At 38.9% G+C, this 10,851-nt stretch overlaps 1 protein-coding gene and 1 long non-coding RNA gene across 4 annotated transcripts in view; both read left to right on the forward strand.

Moving 5' to 3' along the window:
• Positions 1-10,851, forward strand: part of LOC136844471 (immunoglobulin superfamily member 10-like) — an 809,371-nt gene that overhangs the window by 628,303 nt on the left and 170,217 nt on the right. The gene's annotated exons all lie outside the window — the stretch shown is intronic.
• On the forward strand, positions 5,493-7,683 carry LOC136844470 (uncharacterized). The gene is made up of 3 exons (XR_010854889.1): positions 5,493-6,159; positions 6,722-6,905; positions 7,223-7,683. It is a non-coding gene; the product is annotated as an uncharacterized lncRNA (long non-coding RNA).

Consider the following 10,851-nt stretch of genomic DNA (forward strand, 5'->3'; position numbering starts at 1 on the left):
TACATGGTTCCTTACTTTCTCATAAGTATGGTAGTCTGTCTGTCTGTCTGTCTCTCTCTCTCTCTCTCTCTCTCTCTCATGATCCTATTACATTCTGTTGTCTTGTTACATGACTCTTGGCTCACTTGTGTCCCCTTCGTATCTATAATAAATTATGTTTGTATGTACGTTCCATCACGCAGTTATTCTTATGAATTTGCCGTTGTATGTTCTCGTATGAATATATATGCTTATAGAAACCGTATGAGATGTGAATGTAAAGAAGATAGTTTCGAAGCACAAAGACAAGATTTTGGTACGTGAGGGTTGGGTGAACCTTCCTAACATGTAGGGTCCATCCCATCTATAATAGAAGACAGTAAGAGAAAGTATTTTTTTTAAACAAGTTAGTGTTCCCTATAGAGGTTCTGGTATTTTTAACATATGCACATTATGTATGTGAATACATATACATATATATAAATGCAAATCTGTTACACCTACAGATTCAACATTCCTTTCGAAATGCTACGTAACGTGTTTTGCGGCCTAACTCCAGAAGACGGGGTAACCGCAACTCTCTCTCTCTCTCTCTCTCTCTCTCTCTCTCTCTCTCTCTCTCTCTCTCTCTCTCTCTCTCTTGCACTCAACCCACAGATTCTCTCCCTCTCTCTAACACCATCCTCAAAATGGATACTCTAAGGAAACACAATCTTTCCTACATAAATAGATTTATTATCAAACAAACCCAACAAGTAATGAATTAACAAAGAAAAGATTAGAATGCATAATAAATGAATTATCAAGTCAAAAATAGTCTAATTCAAGATTTAATCTTACTCTGGCTAAAAAGCCTTTACACTCAAAACTCCCACACACTCCATCTTAGACATTATATGTCTAGTCTTAAAGTCAACCACATTGAGAAAACCACTAAACTGCAAAGATTGCAGTGTCCTTTCTCTATCACCACAGCAATCCCACAGACATCTGTTGAAAAATTAAACAAACCGTAATCTCCCTCAAATACAGTATACAAGCATGTGATATAATAATGAAAGTCTAAAATGCATGGTTAACCAATGTCAAATCAGAACACAATAAAATAGAATATTAAAGTGACATAAATGACTATGTCCAATTCTCCCCACAAATTCATAAGTTTATTGCATATGGTAAATTCACAAGTTCACAGTCCACACAGAAAAAAGAGAAGTCTGGATTTACCTTAACTGCCGGTTTCTAAGAGATTGGAAACACACAAAGCCACGTCTGGACGATATCGCTCTCGCTAAGTTAATAATCAACCAGACCTAACTTTTGGGCACAATTAGACATAATCTCCATTTTTCTAACGCACGAACTTACGTACTTGCATACCAACTCGGTCGGTTGCCTCTCATGTCAGCGACAATATTGTGTGTTCATCGAGCCAAAACAGCTGAAGCAATTGAACTATCTGCTGACTGCAATGATTTTGCAACTGTGCGACCGTCCTAGTTCCACCTTATAGCTTCTCTTTCGTTTCATCACACTATGACTGAATATACACAGTAATTCTAAAATCAAACACATTACCCCATATAGTTATATATATATACAATATTATTTGTATGTATGTATATATATATATATATATATATATATATATATATATATATATATATATATATATATATATATATATATATTTATTTATTTATATATATATATATATATATATATATATATATATATATATATATGTATATGTATGTATGTGTATATTAATGAAATTTAATTCCTCTGTGTGGTCTTCTCTGGAGAGAAATGCCATTCCTCCCACTATATTATCTGATCTGACTGTGAAATATATTAGACTAGTTAATTATCAAGGATTCATTGAGAACTTCAAATTCAAGTTAGAGTTACGTGCCAATGGATTATATCTCAACTTTCCAGTACTACGGGGTAGCATACTCAGTTTGGCTTCAATAAGAGACTCCAGAGAGTCCGGGGGAGAGAGAGAAAGTGAATGCAGTTTTGCCGTAGGGGTGATGTAGCAGATATCAGATTTGGTAACAACGGATGTAGCGAATTTTGATTTTGAAGTTTGGCTCTGGTGAGATAGCGAATTCCGATCCGGATTTTATTTTGTTTCTGTGAAGACTGGCTCGCAGACGTGAAATCCACGCGTGCATCTGTCGTTTTACTACAAGTGAAGTTGTATACATCAGCAAAGGATGGTTGAATAGATGAAACCTTGTTCCCTTATCTCGTTCAGGCCTGAAGGAGTAAAGAAAAAATGAATGGGAGAGGAAATGATTTTGACCTAACTTTAAAGGAAGTGGCAGTCACATGTCCTGCAAGAAAAGGGGTATGGGATCGGGAGAAACGGATAATACAGTAATAGAAATTTCTGTAGCCCTGGAATGTTGCGTTGTCGGTGGCAAGTTGTCTACTTGGACAGGAGATACCTGCCGAAAAATCAGACATCAAAGATTTTGATGATTTTGTTGTCAAATTAGAGCGAGACTATTCTCGCTTCGTTTCCTGAAATATAAGCTTGTACTGTGTCAACATTTACTATTAGTGGTGAACACTCAGAAGCATTGGCTGTATCAGACGCCGAAAACAGTGGTGCTTACATAGATAATATGACTGACTGCTGCTCAAACTCTCTCTCTTCTCTCTCTCTCTCTCTCTCTCTCTCTCTCTCTCTCTCTCTCTCTCTCTCTCTCTCTCTCTCTCTCTCTCTCTCTGTTATTCTGTTACATTCTTCTACTATTCGTACATGGCCCCTTAACAGTCTTGCTATTCTTAGGAATATATAATAAATTGTGTGTGTATGTACGTTCCAACACGCAGTTGTACTGATGAATTTGCCCTTGTATGTTCTCGTATGAATGCTTATGCTCACAGAAAGCCGAAGAGATCAGAATGTAGACAGTAGACAAGATAGTTTCGGTCAACGGACCCTGTAGAATAAACACTAGAATAAAAAAGACAAGGTTTGTGGTATCAGAGGGTTGCGAGGACCTTCCTAACATTTAGGGTCTACCCCCATGTATAAGAGAAAAAAATTAAGAGCAGCGTATCTTTTTGAACCAAGTTAGTGTTCCCTTAGAGGTTCTGGTCATGCTTATATCCATACATACATGCATAAATATATATATATATATATATATATATATATATATATATATATATATATATATATATATATATATATATATATATATATATATATATATATATATATATATATATATGGAATTTCACTTTCCTTTGTGTCACTTTTTCTGAAGAGAAAGGCCATTCCTCACACTGTATAATCTGATCTGACAGTGAAATATCTTAGAATCGACAGTCATCAAAAATTCATTGACAGGTTCAACTTATTGTTATGTGACACTGGACCATTTCCGTAAACATTACAATACTGCAAGGTTGCATACACAGTTAGCTGGTTTGGCTTTAACAAAATATCTAGAGAGAGGGAGCGAAAGCAGTTTTGCCGTAGGAGTGATGTATCAGGTATCAGATTTGACAACAGCGGATGTGGTGAATTTTGATTTGGATGTTGGGCTTTGGTGAGATAGCGTATTCCCATCCGGATATTATTTACGCGAATGTGGAATCCGAAACAGATTTTGTTTCTGTGAAGAATTGCTCGCAGACACGAAATCCACGCGTGTATCTCTGTGGTTTCAAAACAAGCTTCAGTTTTATGTGCTTGGAAAGGCCGGCTGGAGAGATGAAACTTTGCTCCCTTATCTAGTTCAGGCCTCAAGCGATAAGGAAGCTTGAATGGGAGAGGAAATTTACTGGGGCCTAACTTTAAAAAAAAGTAACGGTCACATCTCCTGCAAGAGAAAAGGTATGGGATTCGGGAGAAACAGAAGATAGTAGAAATTTCTGTAGCCTGGACTGTTGCGCTATAGGTGGCAAACTGTTCACTGGAACGGGAGATACCGGCCGAAACCCATAAGAGGATAGTGTCGTCAGTACACCTTACATGGTACACCGTAGGCATTGGTTAATGTTCTTTGCGGCGTCCCTTCGGCCCCAGATGCAACCCGTTTCATTCCTTTTACTATACCCCCGTTCATATTCTCTTTCTTCATCTTACTTTTCACCCTCTCCTAACAATTGTTTCAACAACGCTAAATTATTTCATAGGTCCCAGTGCTTGGTCTTTGGCCCAAGTTCTGTATTCCGAATCCTTTCCGATACCGGCCGAAAAATCAGCGTTCATAGATTATGAAGAATTTGGTGTCAAATTACAGCGAGCACTTGAAAGCATCCGGTGCGTTAGACGCCGAAAATATTGGTGCTTGCATTGATAATATTGCTCACTGCTGCTCAGACTCTCTCTCTCTCTCTCTCTCTCTCTCTCTCTCTCTCTCTCTCTCTCTCTCTCTCTCTCTCTCTCTCTCTTTCCACTCCTTCATTCTCACATTAGAACGGCATGATATAAAGTAATACAGTAGGTTTCAAATTTCATATCGTGCTCTCTACCTCCTCTATGTTATGTTTTTCATTTTTGATTTTACAAAACCTTTCTCTTCTTTTTCTCTCTCCAATTTCTTGCAATGGGCGGTATCTGTAATTGCATCCTAGTGAAGAGCCTCCGCTTCAACCTCACAAAACCATAGAAAAAAACGAAATAAGTTTACAAAACATAGAACAAGTTACTCCTTTCACTGGATGGATGAGGGAAACAAAAATAAATCACAAACCTTTATACAAAAAAGGGAAAAATGCGCCATCTCGGAGTAATTGTCGTTGTATCGGCTTACGCGTCATCTCGCAGGTTTCCGAGGACTTTGCCACTAAATAATTCTGGGCTTTGCGCGAGTTAGCAATGTACATACATGTTAGCTCCGGTTCCAAGTCAGGTTTGCTTTCTTCTTGCCCCAAACCTGAGGAATATATATATATATATATATATATATATATATATATATATATATATATATATATATATATATATATATATATATATATATATATATATATATATATACACTGTAAAAAGTTAAAGGTACAGAAAGGGTATAACGATGGAGCTGAGGTATATATACAAGGTAAAACACCCCAAGGCTCAAAAATACCCCTCTGCATCAGGAGCCAGGGTATTTTTTGTGAATAATATACCCTCTATTACACTTTGTCTCAAAATGGGCTTGGTAAGTTTATGTGATCATGTCATGAAATGAACTTTTACTCTGTATTAAATCACCACATTGTTACACTGATAGTGTAATGCACCAAAAAAGTTACTAAAAACATATTGGTTTTGAGTTATGGATAGTTTTGAAGCAAGAATTCCTACTACAAAATGCAGTACTTGGCAATTTACATTGTTGCCACGAGTCCCTTGATTACACAACCGCAGTTATAATATATACATCCATTTATATACATATATATATATATATATATGTGTGTGTGTGTGTGTGTGTGTGTTACACAGACATACGCATATGACAGTGTAATATGTTCGTTGTCCCGTAATTGCGCATGTTGCTGCGCGCCGCGACTCGGGAGCCCGGGAAATTTCAATGGTGTGCTATGCAGTGTAGATAAGGTGTTGTGTGATGTAACGCTGTTTTAATTGTGGCCTCTAAGCAGTAATTAATCGTTATCAGGAATATAATATCTACACTATAAAAATATTTTCATTGCCATGTCATCGTGAGAAATTACTCTCACAACGATTGTTTCAATATTTTGTGTATTCACTTGTTTCCATATTATCCATCTCTTTCTATAGAGTTATTAGTAGCTTATGTCAGTGAAATCTTCCCACCTGCCCAGTTAAGGCGCTCTCACACTATATAGCAATATTTCCGTTGACTTTTGAATTTGACGTCAACTTTTAATGTTTTGACGACGACTTTTTAGTGTCGTCGTCACGAATTTTGAAAGCGATAACGATCGAATTCAACCCGCCTCTCCCTCTACCCTACTCTACTCTACCGTCGACTTTATCGTTTGTTTACATCTGGGAGGGAGGGAGGGCGCGCATTTCAAGGTCATCAGAGCAGCTTTTGGTAGAAGATTTGAGGGGGAGACGATGCTTATGGGACCGCAAGCATGATAGTTCTATGAAAAAAGGTCTCAAGATGAAGAATCATGAAGAAATCACCAAGCGACTCGGGGAAAAGTTTCCGGAACTTGCTGACCTTCATACAGGTAAGTCTGCTACTACTCTATATCTGGAATATCAGATTGTCTTATAGCCTAGGTCTACTCTCGTTATGCTATCATGTGTGCATTATCAAATTACATAAACACAAATCTGTGATATTTTAGTGCTTCTCTAGCTTAATTTAGGCTAGTGGCTATACTAGGCAACAGAACCTGACTGGGTAGGCTACAGAACCTGACTCTGGCTAGGCTACAGAACCTGACTCAGGTTGTGTAAATAAAGTTAGGACTATTCTATTTTTCAGCAGCAATGCTATGCCTAGACCTATATAGGCTGGTCTAGAAGTAAGCTATTCCTAGCCTAGTTTGAACTACTGCCGACTGTATACTAATTAGCCTAGAGAGCTTGGGTTATCCTAACCTAATTTTTCACACTTCACCTAAGATTTTAAATGTGTAGGCAAGTCTGCAACCCATGCCCTGAAAGAGGACATCATGCTAACCTAGCATGAAACATTTAATATATCTAAATAATTTCCGTAAAGATATTTAGTTCATTAGTTAATAATTTTTATATCAAGCTAAATATATGTTTTTCCCCTTTCAGATCAAGTGCGGGCAAAATTTAGTAATTTGAAGGGATACTTCATCCATGAATATAAAAAAATTCTGGCTGCTCCAAGTGTTCATGTGGTAAACCAAGCTCCAAGTGGGAATTGTTTGATTTGATGTCTTTTTTACATGATACAGTGGCTTCACAACCTACATATTCCTGTGACATTAATGAACAAGTAAGAGTATATACATGTGTATTACATTATTTACATAGCAGTTTAATAATAGGTATAATTACTTGGCATTTAAGAATCAAATTTGCACAATAAACCTGCTGTAGGCCCAGGTAAGCAAAAGTGTAGGGTTAGGTCAGTAAGGTCAATAGAAAAATCTAATATTTTTAGTTAAGTAAAGGGAATTATGCTTGCCCTTCCATAATCTTAAATTATCAGAATTACTAATGCATCATTACCTAAAACTGATCCATTATACAGCAGTTTATGTTATCAACATATTCATAGTAGAGTAATATATATATTTTTTTTATTTACAGGTAAATCCTATAGATAATCCTCTAGTTATTGAGGTTACTCAAAACACTTTTGATGAATTTCAAATTGGAGAGTCAAGTACGGGTTCTTTAACTCAACCTGTGTCCCCCAGCTTTGACCTTTCTGATGGAAGTTCTGATCGGTCTGTTGCACCAGCAACTTCCGCAACTTCATCTCTACAGAACCAAAAAGCAAGTAACAGTAGTAAGAAGAGGAAGCTACAAAATTCATTTGAGGAAGAATGCTTGCAAACCCTCTAAGAATTGGGCAACACCAGTACGCCTAATGACCTAGGTTTGTGTGGGAAAAACAGTTGAGGTTTGGATAAGGTCCCTACTAGTAAATGGACAAAAGGTTGCAGCAGCTAGGATTTCCCAAGTCGTCCTGGAAACTGAGCGGGAATATGGCTTACCTGATGATAAAGTAGGTTAACAGTAGTTATCAATTTGGTGCTAAATTCTGTCAGTATTTAATCTCTGCTGCTAATTTGAATTTCAAATACATGATCTGTAAGACCTCAGGCTTTCTAGTCTAATCAAGTTCCTGTAGCTGTAAACATTTTGTATACAATAAAGTTCAGTCTAATCAAGATTGATGTCATGCAGCTTTAAACATTTTCTATTTAATAAAGTTGATTAAAGCAATTTCAGGGTTTGTTTCTCCAGGTATCGCAGGGTACATATTTAAATTCCACATCGCTCTTCATAACTTTCTTATAAGTACTGAGGAGTAAATAATAGCAATTGAACAAATAATGAATTTTATTTTAAGATTACTGTATATACAAATGCAAATATTCAAAGGCATATGGGAGAAAATGTCCACTAGTGCATACAGGCTCGTTCATCTTGGAGTGGTACTGCCCCTTCATTATTAAAGTAATAATCCATTAATGTGTTCCTTACATTTTGGGCATCACTGGTACTACGTCCGCCATGTCCAGGACTACTATCCAAACCACTGTTTGATAAACCTCTCTCTTATTTCAGGGGGTGCATACAAATTCTTAGATTGTGCACGGATAAAATTATGTAAAACCACTATAGCAAACAAAATGTCCTTTACATTGTTTGGACAAGTTTGGATAGGTTTTGATAACACCTTAAATACTACTGAATGATACCAAAGGCATTTTCTGATGTGTGCCTTGCTCTTGACAACCTATAATTGAATATAGTTTTTACTTTGTTTAATTCCTTTCCTGGGAAAGGTTTCATCAAATAGGGCTTAATTGGGAATGCCTCATCACCAACAATGACATGTGGGCTTTGCTTATCAGTGAAAGGTAAGCAACATGATGATGGGATATTTAAAACTTCACTATCTATTGCTTCCTTTAGGCTACACCTATCCCAAACCCCAACGTCGCTGGCTCTTCCATTAGCACCTATATTTACATACAGGAACTTATAAGATGCATCAACTAATGCCATCATGATCATACTAAAATGACCTTTATAATCATGGAAACCTGCACCAGAATGTGGGGGCTTTGCATTTAGCACCCTTTTCCCGTCTAGTGCCCCTATGCAATTTGGAAAATTCCATTCCTGGAAATAATGCAGAGCAATTTCATTCCATTCCTCAGGAGTTGATGGAAGTTTTAAATATTCTGTTTTCATTATCTTGTATATGGCTCTGCATGTCTCTGGTATGAGGGATGAAACCAGATTATGGCTAATCCGAAATTGATACCCAAGGGAAACGTGATTCTTCTGAAATGAGAGAAAAATTCCCTTAGCAATAGTATAAATATATATATTCCTAATGTACATACTGTAAACCTTGCATTTTTGCCTTGACATATTGTACTACAGCTTATCTGGAATTATCAGTTAATTAATAACCATACTGTCATCAACTATAAAGTTTAAAATATAATAGTACAACCACAAAATTTACTTTTTATTATAAATTGTGTAAACACGCAATTATTTTTAATTATGTTACCCAATTAATAGACAGTATAGCTAGGTTAGGTTAGGTGGTTGTTTTGAGATTGGTAATACTTTACTAACCTAGCCTAGGCTACTTTGATGCCTGCCATTAGGTTATAGTCTAGTCTGGGTAGCCTTATGTACAATTTTATCGAATACCTTAATCTTAATCTTGGCCTTGGCTAACTTATGCCAAGACCAAGAACGTCTATATGTATATATATTATATATATAATATATATATATATATATATATATATATATATATATATATATATAAATATATGTTTTTTTAATTTGTCCTTTCCTCCCCTGAAAATCCAAAAAATGTACACCAGCCTAGACTAAGCTTACTCTTTTCCTACAAGAATCTATCAAACATGAATAGCAACCCATAAACGAACAGTGTACAGATACAAAATGATCAGCGTCTTTCATGCATAACCTAATTAATACACCAAGCCTAGGATATATTAGCCTAGTTTAGGCATAAACAATTCCAAGTAACATAGCCTACCTGTTGCTAAATAACGAAGAGTGATGGTCAATCGCTGTGCAGCAGACACAGCTTTCCTCATTTTAGTATCAGCTTTTTCAATGTGAGGTGTCACCAGGTTTAACAGATGAGTGAACTGTTCTTTCGTCAATCTAATCCAGTTCTTCATGGCGGACGGCGTCGACCCTGACGAAGACGTGGGTGGCGGATGACAGTTCTGGCGGTGTGAAGGTGGCCGACCTCTCGGTGTACTTGCGCTTGCAAGGGGCGAACTTGCCGGCCACGTTGCGGAGTCTCTGCAGTGATGGGATGTGGCGATCTTCTGTCACAAGTTCGCCCGGGACCAAGAGGGGCTCACCGTAGGTTTTTTCGGCTGCGGATGGGGTGCTGTCGGCTCTGGTGGTGGTTCTCAAACCGAGGAGGACCCACGGCAGCTGATGTTTCCAGTCCTCAGCGGTGCAGCGGGCCATGAGGGACGCCTTCAGGGATCTGTGGAACCGCTCGACCAGGCCGTTGGCAGCCGGGTTGTATGCCATGGTGGTGTGGTGCGTGGTCCCCAGCAGCTGAGCCAGGGCGGACCACAATTCGGACAGGAAGGCGGGGCCCCTGTCGGTTGTGATGTGGTTCGGGACGCTGAAGCGGCTAACCCAACTGGAAAGCAGGGCCTCGGCACACGCGCTGGCGGTGGCTTCTTGCATAGGTGTGGCTTCGGGCCACCTTGTCAAGCGGTCTACCACCGTCTGGAGGTATCTGGACCCGCCTGACGGGGAAGGGGCCTGATGACGTCGACATGAATGTGGCGGCGGCGCTCTGGCTGCGGGAACTCGCATACCCGTACTGCGTGTGACGACCCACCTTGCTGGTTTGGCACTGCAGGCACTGTTTCGCCCAGGATGTGGCGTCCTTCTGCACCCCGTGCCAAACACTTTTTTGAGAGCAGCTTGGCCATGGTTCTGCCAGAGGGATGTGAGAGGCCATGAATTATGTCGAATACCTGGCAGCGGCGTGAGGCTGGAACCAAGGGGCGGGGCTGACCCGTACTGATGTCGCAGAGGACACTTGGGCCTCCGGGGGCGAGGGTCGCGTCCCGCCACTTAAGGGACGTGATGGCGGTGCGGTAGGCCGGGGTTTCTGGGTCAGCCGCCTGTTCTCTGGCGAGGTCTTGGTAGTTTACTCCGAGCTGCACTGTGTTCAACTC

Source organism: Macrobrachium rosenbergii, chromosome 12 (assembly GCF_040412425.1).
Source record: "Macrobrachium rosenbergii isolate ZJJX-2024 chromosome 12, ASM4041242v1, whole genome shotgun sequence".
NCBI classification, from domain to species: domain Eukaryota; kingdom Metazoa; phylum Arthropoda; class Malacostraca; order Decapoda; family Palaemonidae; genus Macrobrachium; species Macrobrachium rosenbergii.